Source organism: Abramis brama, assembly GCF_963993115.1.
Source record: "Abramis brama genome assembly, chromosome: 24".
Taxonomy (NCBI): Eukaryota; Metazoa; Chordata; class Actinopteri; order Cypriniformes; family Leuciscidae; genus Abramis; species Abramis brama.
The window spans coordinates 28,822,708-28,832,114 of NC_139986.1; positions in this window are offsets into that span (position 1 = coordinate 28,822,708).

The window sequence follows — 9,407 nt, forward strand, 5'->3', positions numbered from 1 at the left end:
AAACATCTGCCACATTGTGTTATTTTAAAACTAAATTGTCATTGTCACTAGTGGTGTAAACTGTGTGTGCTTTACAAAGTCAAATTCAAGAGTAAAAAAACTTGCTAAAACCATTTTTACAGGCATTAGCAAACCACTACATAAATTGTCATTTGTTAAGATTAGGTGTGCTGGTTAATGTAGTTATGAACATTAATAGCTAAATAAAATGTCTGCAATGAAATCCACAATTATCCAGGTCATTCTCCCAAAACTTCAACAATAACTTCTAGCAGAAATTATTAAAACAGGTCAGAACAGGCCCTTAACCCTCTGGGGTCCGAGGTGTTTTCTGGCCCTGGAGGTGTTCTGACATGCTCTGACATTTGTGCTTATTTCTGTTACTTGTGACATTTTCATTGCTAAAGTCTGGTTACACTGTATTTAGCACAAACTCTGCTACAATAATATGTCAGCAGCATGTATGTAAAAGTTTGTAGTTTTGAGATAATGACATTTATGCGTGGTTTGTGAAAAAAACAAAAAAAAATTGTCACTGAAATAAGGTCATGAAACCCATACTGATTATTTCTTCACACAACATTTGAAAATTGTATCACGTAGCCTAGAATATTTGCTTCAAAACTATGTGAAAATCATCCTGACTGCTCATTCAGATAAGACAATATATTGATTTAAAATTTGTAAGACATGTTTTGTGTAAGAAAGCTTTATGCGAGTAGGCGTAAACACATCCTGAATATTTATGGCTTTCACACCTGAGAAAGACAAAGACCCTCCCCTAATGGCCCTATTAGGAGCTATCAGGCCCTATCATTCTGAGCAACCTTGCACAAAGAATGAGGAGATTTAAAAAATAATGGCTTTTTGATTGTTTGGATTTATTTACAACACAACATAATCCAAAGATACACAACAAATGACTAAAAGCACACTTTTGAAAAACAATGATCCAAAGACAGAGACCTTTGTGCCATTCCTAAAAACACTGTACATACCTTTCATTTCCAAGGTGTTTGATTTTACACTTTACCATGTTCATGTACAGAGACTCATGTGAATGTTGAAGTCAGCAGGACTCATCTGGTCCCTGTATAAAAAACAAAACAAAAAAAAACACTGTGAACATGCTGATATCAAGAGAAACTACAGGGCTGCACGATTTTGGGAATAGATTTTAGATTTTTCTGGTTAAAATTGCTTTTTAAAATTCACAGAATACACACACACACACAAATGTTTCCAACATTATATAATGAACACCAGGTTTGTTGTGCCTTGTAGGCATAGGCTACGCACAGTGCTGCATAAAATAATAATAACAATAGCCTATAGTAGCCTATAAATCGTTAAAAAGGAACACTTCAGTAACACTAGAGAACAATATACGCTATAGAAAAATATATTGATTATCATATGTGACTTCAAATGTTTCCATTCGTTATTATGAAATGAGATTGGAGTAAAAACATGAAGCTTAATGTTTGGTGAGTTTTGCTTTTCAAACGCACAGCGCGTTTTGAATATGAAACATTCAAACGCACAGCGCGCTCTAAAATATGAAACATTATGGTTACCATATTATACATATCTACGTTTGAGCAGATATCCACAAACACAGTATTTAACAGTAAACACGGGTCTAAATATTATAATATTCACCATATATCTAGCAACAGTTCAACTGCAATGTGAAGTTTATGCAACAATAACATTAACTAATATAAGTCAGAATACATTTCTTACCTTACATCTTTCTTGTCTTCAAATCGCGTTCTTCTTCTTCTGAGGTAAATCCAATGTAAGCTCACGGCATGTCTTCCAAACTCGACGAAAAGCAGAGACTGCTGAAGTTTGGTGCTTTGTGTTTGAGGTAATGAGCGCGTTTGCGTTCCATGTGGATGATTTGCATGTCAATCTCTTTTGCGCGCGTGGGCGTGGTCAAATTAAAACTAATGAGCAAGCGTTTGAGAAACTGGACATCTTGTTGGTTTTATACAAATTACTTAAACAGAGAATATTTGTTTTCAGTTTGAATCCGATCATTTAAAAGTACACACTTAAATGTTTATAAAGATATATGGCTCATAAATGTGTGACAAGTATTCGCTGAGTTTTGTTTCAGTTTATAGACGTGCTCAAGAAAAAAAAGTTCAGCGAGACGGAGAGGCAGAAAGCACACCCTGTTTATTTTCTTTATTTTACAAAAGCACAATGTTTTGATTTGATTGTAAGTGGACACATACAGAAGTAGACATATCACAGATTCTTTTTTCATATTTCTTTTTTCTGTATGACCATAAATGACGGAGTAATTTAAGTCTATTGTGCTACTATGTGAAGAAAATCCAGCAAAGCCGACCCCAGAGGGTTAACATACATGTAAAAAAAAATACAATCAAATAAAATCTGTAGATAACATGATGTTGACTTACCTTTTCTAATGGTTGCAAATAGAAATAAAGCTAGCAAACACGTTTCAGACAAGGGAACTGTCCATTACAGAACTACTCAAAGGGTAGGAGAGATGTGACAAGTGCCTGTTGTTTCTCAAGATGATGCAGTGGCTCCAACAGACGTGTTAAATAAAGGAGGAGTCAGGAAGGAGGGGGTTGATTAACACTGGATGAAGAAAGTGTGGCACTTTAACATTTGTCACTTGTGCTATTTTAAGAGCTTCATAAAGCTTGGCACATACAGTACTATATGTGAGAGGAGCCTCTGACGCACATACTGTAAAAAGCTTAAAAAAGCTTATAAACTTTACAATGACCATTTTTCTAAGACATATAGGCAATGTAAAAAATGGGGCTAATTTGTGCATTAACATTGTTTAATAAGACGTAGCCATAGCTTAGGAAAGTTCAAGGTGGTTAAACAATATCATAAGCATAGCATAGAGGAGGCATTAGGTAATGTAACTTAAGTAGTAAGAGTTCATGCAAGTGATGGACATCTACAGATGAGACATGTCCTACATACTATCACTCAAAGGAATTTAACAGGTTATCTTTGTCCTCAGGGCTAAAGTAAAGGAAACAATGCCACGTAAACAAGACAACTTGAAGGGTATGGCCCCTCGGTCAGCTCTCTGAGGGACAGCAACAGACTTCAAGCACGTGATTCACTGCTTTGAAGCACACTGGGGCTATCCGTCAAGCTTTTAGCCTGGACACATGATGCAATGCATTCAGAAAACCCATACTGGTCAGAGTGCATTTTTAGAGAATTTTTTTTTTTTACTTTTTTTATACAATATTTAAAACTGTACTGTTTGAAATAATATGAAATATATTTTTTAATTTGGATACATGTAAAATAATAAATAAATAAAATAAAGTTATAAAATGTTATTTATATATTTCAAAATGTCAACTGCACGCTGAAGTTAAGAGCCTGGCTCATTGGATGCTCTAAGACAGGGATAGGCAACGTCGGTCCTGGAGTGCCACTGTCCTGCAGAGTTTAGTACCAATCCAGAAAAAGAAGAAAAACACAAAAAACTTGCCGGCCTGTAGCCGTAGTAATCCTGAAGACATTGATTAGCTTGTTCAGGAGTGTTTGATTGTGGGTGGAGCAAAACTCTGCGGGGCAGTGGCACTCCAGGACCAACGTTGCCTATCCCTGTTCTTAGCTGTCATGATTATGTGTGGATGATCTTGACAATTGCAGTGTACAGCTACCACCACCAGAGGGTGTCACTTGGTGATCAACCATACCAAAATGTTAAGCAATATTCAATTGTTTCAAAAAGTCTGAGACCAGTAGTTAAATGCATATTTTATATTTTTCAAAATACATATTTTTAAATAAAAGTGGTTTTATCGACATATTTATTTTTTAGAGTTTCTTTTGCAGCAGCACTTGAAGTGACAAACAAAACCTGATCATTCCAAAGAGCATCATGTGCTTACACTGAAACTTTGACCATCTATGCAAAGGAGTCACATGATCAATGTCAGATTTAATTTAGTGATCTAGAAATAGTCTGACACATATACTCATTTGAACTCATTTACATGAAAATTTTCCAAATTCTAAAACTTTGTTTTGTCGGTCCGTGTACTTTTTCGTTCATTCATTATTCTATTTCGGAATGAAAGATGAAATTTAAAAAAGGGTGCAGCTTTGTTTTTTGTTTAAAAGAAAAAAAGCAGAAATGGCTGTATTTTGTTTTCCAAATGTATTGTTGTCATCAAATAATAGTATTAGAAAATTGGACGACATTTCCGATCGTTTTTTAATTTGTAATATTTATTTGTACGTTTATTGTATTTCATTTGACTGATCCTATCTTTACCCGGAAGTAAATTACACCGTCGTGCGAAGTCATAGATATATACACTAGATGTCGGACATGTAACCTATTTATGTCCAACACGGTCAGACATGTATTTATCATTGAGTCCAGAGAAAATTTAAGGTTTTGATATTAAGATAATCTACTTCTTTTTCAAAATATAATGCATAGTGTTAGTAGGCCTAAGTTTATTAGTCACATTTTTCCACTTGAGTAAACTTAGAATGAACTATCGCTACTTAAATATATAGGCTAGCCTATATATATATATATATATATATACAAGGTGCGATTTGAGAAAAAAACAGAGGGGGGGATGTTTTGAAACATTTTTATTCATAAAAATAAATCATGAGAACATGAACTTCATCACTGCATTATTTGCAGGAATTGTAAAATCTTTTTTCTTATTAACTCATGAAGTAGCCTAACGCAATATTTTTACTCTAATAGCTTATCTTTCCCAACACTGTGGTCCTTGTTCATTTGAGTCAACCTGGGGCTGTGAGTTCTGCTGAAGCTGGGAGTTGCCGTCCATCGTACCTGTAGTAACATTCTCATTTGCAGTTTTAGTTTTTTTTTTTTTTTTTGTGACGGTCCTGTAAAATATGATGATATGCTGCTCTGGACCCTTTTCATTGTTCCCAGCTAGCTAGCTAGGGTTTTCGCGCTGAAATATTACATAAATATTTGTACTTGGTGACATTCTGAAAAGCCGTACATGGATCAAAGCTAATGGACAGGATCAGATAGCCGCAATGTCATCTATTGTCATATATCAGCCTCTGCTTAACCACGGATTGATTGCAAAGTTAAACCATCACAGTAGAAACAGTTTTACTGCTGCTGTTAAAGTAATAACGTTAACTTTACATCGCGATGCTGAGATACAGTGAAATGATAGAAAAGACAGATGCATTATAAATCTGTATTAGTCAATTCGCCTCATTCGCGTCTACCGCTCCGTGCTAAACGCCTCATTCAACACCTCATTCAGGACCTCTAGACGCGTGTAAACGCGTCTTTACATTGACATTGAAATCTCTCGCGCCAGACGCTCAAGAGTGAGTGAGCAATCAAAAAACCTTTGCTTTAGCCCAGGCACGGCACCAGGATTCCAGTTTTGGATGGGCCAGACCAATTGTGGGTGGGCCTTAAATTAAAAACGTTAAATTAAAAACGTTATCCAATCACTGTTTAACCTAATAAAAAAATATTGACTAATATAGCCTACTGTTATATTATCTGTGCGTATACATAATCTAGATTTTAATAGCTTGACGCTCTTTAAATATTTTGTTGCATAGTTAAAAGTTTCAGTGCATAGGACGGACCTATCCGCGATCGCTCTCCGTGGTTCTGACCAAAGAAGAGCGCTTTGGAATCTCCATTACGCATCATACGCATCATACCTGGGCTGCATTTTCCATTGACGTTGTCTCTTAGCGCGCTACTAAGACTCTTAAGGTATAACTTAACTAAAGGTATACTACCACTAAAGGTATACCATTGCTAGGCGTCTTCAGGGCTATCATCAACTCGCGAGGCAGAGGCGCTGAAAGGCAGAGGCGCTGGCGCCCTCCAAGCAACGGCGCTGTTTTTGGTAAACATGATTTTGACCACTTCATTAAGTTTTGTTTTATCAACCAATTGCCCGTATTTAATAAATAAGAAGCAAATATATAGCAGACAATGTAATAAGGCGCCGGCACAATCACTTGCATTGCACGTGAACTGGAGGGCGCCGAAACTCAGCTTGTGCCTCACAGATTTGAGAAATATGGGCTATCTATTACAGAAAGCTTGAAATGTCTACTTTTAAACGAAAATATTCAAAACCAAAAGAAATAGGCTACTCTCTGATTATGTAATCCATATGAAATGTGCATTTCTCTCTGGCGTTCATGGCGAGTCGACTTCAAAATAACTTCATCTTTGCAGCGACACAGAAAACACTTAAATGTTTAATAAACAATTAAATGTCTCCTTGCTAATTTAGACACATTCATAATCATTACGTTAACCGGTTCTTTGTGGAAAGCTTTATGCGTGCGGTCATAACGCTCATTATCCTGTAGGCTATATAGCATATTTAAGTAGGCTAATTAAATTAATATAAAGAGGCGATTTGTCAACGAATGGCTTAAATGAACAACTACTAGTCGACTAGAAAAAAACAATTTAGTCGGAGGCAGCCCTTATTCCACATATTTTCGAACCAGTCTCAGGCCATTCTGGGTTGAGCGAGCGACCCTGCGTAATGACCGAGCGGAGCGGAATATATTCAGAAATGCGCTCTCCGCTCACGAGCTCTGATCGGAACAAACCCGAACCTCACTGTCTGCTGAACTTGCGCAGAAACATCAAAATAGACATAGCCAGCTTTTTAAAATTGTTTTTAAAACTAAACATTTAGACTATTTTAGTACACATTATGAGCTTATTGACGATTTTTTATAATTCTTGACAAAATTAGAATATATTAAAAGGTTTTTTTTTTTTTTAGTTTTGGGTGGGCCTGTTGAAAAGTGGGTGGCGTCTCGCAAGTGTTGATAGGCTATTACTCGTGAGGTGTAACCAATCAGATAGCGCCGTGGGCGGGACATTGAGCAAGTCTGCAGAGTGGTGATTACAGAGAGGCTGGGGCATTTATATCAGAGCCAGCCAAAGTAGCGCATTTTAAAATAAAATTGACTTTAATCAAACCACGGATCCGTGATAAGTTTTGTGATCCGTCTCGCCACTAGTGTAGTAGCACTGATCACTTTGAGGGGGGGATAAATTTATCCCCACCGGGGATACAAATTATTAAGCAGAGGCAGGGATACATTGACCAGAAAGGGGGAAATCCCACGCTAAGTATACTCAAGTGGAAGAATGTGACTAATAAACTTAGGCCTACTAACACTATGCATTATATTGTGAAAAAGAAGTAGATTATCTTAATATCAAAACCTTAAATTTTCTCTGGACTCAATGATAAATACATGTCTGACCGTGTCGGACATAAATAGGTTACATGTCCGACATCTAGTGTATATATCTATGACTTCGCACGACGGTGTAATTTACTTCTGGGTAAAGATAGGATCAGTCAAATGAAATACAATAAACGTACAAATAAATATTACAAATTAAAAAACGACCGGAAATGTCGTCCAATTTTCTAATACTATTATTTGATGACAACAATACATTTGGAAAACAAAATACAGCCATTTCTGCTTTTTTTCTTTTAAACAAAAAACAAAGCTGCACCCTTTTTTAAATTTCATCTTTCATTCCGAAATAGAATAATGAATGAACGAAAAAGTACACGGACCTTTGTCCATACTTAAATTATATTTTCTTTTTTTTTGTTAACAACTGTTTTTTTTTTTTTTTAAGGACAAGAAATCCAAAAATACAACTATACAAATCTGGAACCCACCCCAAACCATCCCACCCCTGGTAGACTTCAATCACATATTATTGAATATGGTTTCAGACTTTTGATGCAGTGTTATTTTAGTATCATTGAATTTTATTTAAAAAAATTAATTAGCTTTCATTTTTACATTTTACACTTTAATTTTAACAAAGAAAAAAAAAAGGTTTTTAATTTTATTTTCAGTTTCACTGTTGCATTTAATCAATGTACCATTGTTTAATGCTTAATAATTACACCTACTCCAGCTTTTAAGTTAAATTTTTTGTAGCAAAACTAGCTGCATGGTCTGAATAAGAAGACAGGAAGTAGAGACACAATGGATTCCTATTTAACCCAACAGATGCAAGACCATTCTTGTGCACCCAGTGACAAAAGGAAGCTCCGATTACAAACGTTATTAGACAAAAGGTTGCTCTCATTTCTTCCATTCTTGCTCCTGAGTGCTGATAAACCAGAGTAAAAAGACAGCTGAGAATGAGGCTCTGTAAAGGATGAGGGGGCTAGAATAGATTGCCCAAGTGCTAAGACTAAGTAAGGTGCTTGTTGAGAGGGTGCAGAATAACTGAGGGACGAGAGGTCATGGCAGGTTAGAAACCTCACAAAAGGTCTTGAGTGATGGCTAACACGGCTCAACAACAAATCAACGCTGTAGAGCTGTTTAGAAACAGATCTGGGGCTAAGACGATTAGTTTGACCTGTTCTTTCTATTACGAAGAAATAATTATAAGCACCTTCATGTTAACTGATGCACAGAAACAGTAACAGTGATGTCATGTATTTAGAATATATTAACTTCTGTAAACATTAGGGGTGTAACTATGACAAATTGCGATACTGAACTCAATATACGATACTTATCGCAATTTTATATTATATTTATATATTTATTATTTTTATATTATCGATTATATTATATTATATTATTATCAGGACACACAAATATTCCCCCATTACATTATTATACATTTTATTCAACATTAAATATAGTAGTTTAATGTTAAAATGTCACTGAAAACTGACAAAAAAACCCCTTTTTAAAAAAAAAATTCCCTTACGCAGTACTCAAGCTTTCAATGCAGGCATTCGTTGGATCTCTTACACAGACAAACCGCGCACGCACAGACACTCCCGGTGCTAGCTATGTCCCGCCTCTCTCGCTATTAATGCACTATACATTTAAGAATAAACCATCTAAAACGCTTTGAATAATCATACTACTCAAACTTAATGTGATATGGTGATTTAAATTATGTTTGTGCTTTCCCTTTGAGGAGTGCCGGCAGCGCGTACACGCTTCAGATGATCAATGCAATCAATCACAGTTCTAATCACAAGAAAACGTGTCAAAATGACTTCACAGACTAAATGGTTAGTCATCCAAAAAATTGTATTCTGCATTTACTCGCTCTAATGTTGTTTTCGCACAATCATTTGAACATCTGTGTTTAATTCAGTATATGCACATTGTAAATCTGTTTATCATAAAGCCATCGTGCATCTTCAGAAGACTTGGATCAGACCACTTGTTTGAGTATTTTTATGCCTTTATGACATTTTTGGGGTCTTTTAAGTTTTAGAGGAATCGACTTTAAATGGAGGGACAGAAATAATCTTCAGAAAAAAAATCAGAAAAAAAATCTTCATTTGTGTTTGGAAGTTGAAAGAAAATCTTATAGG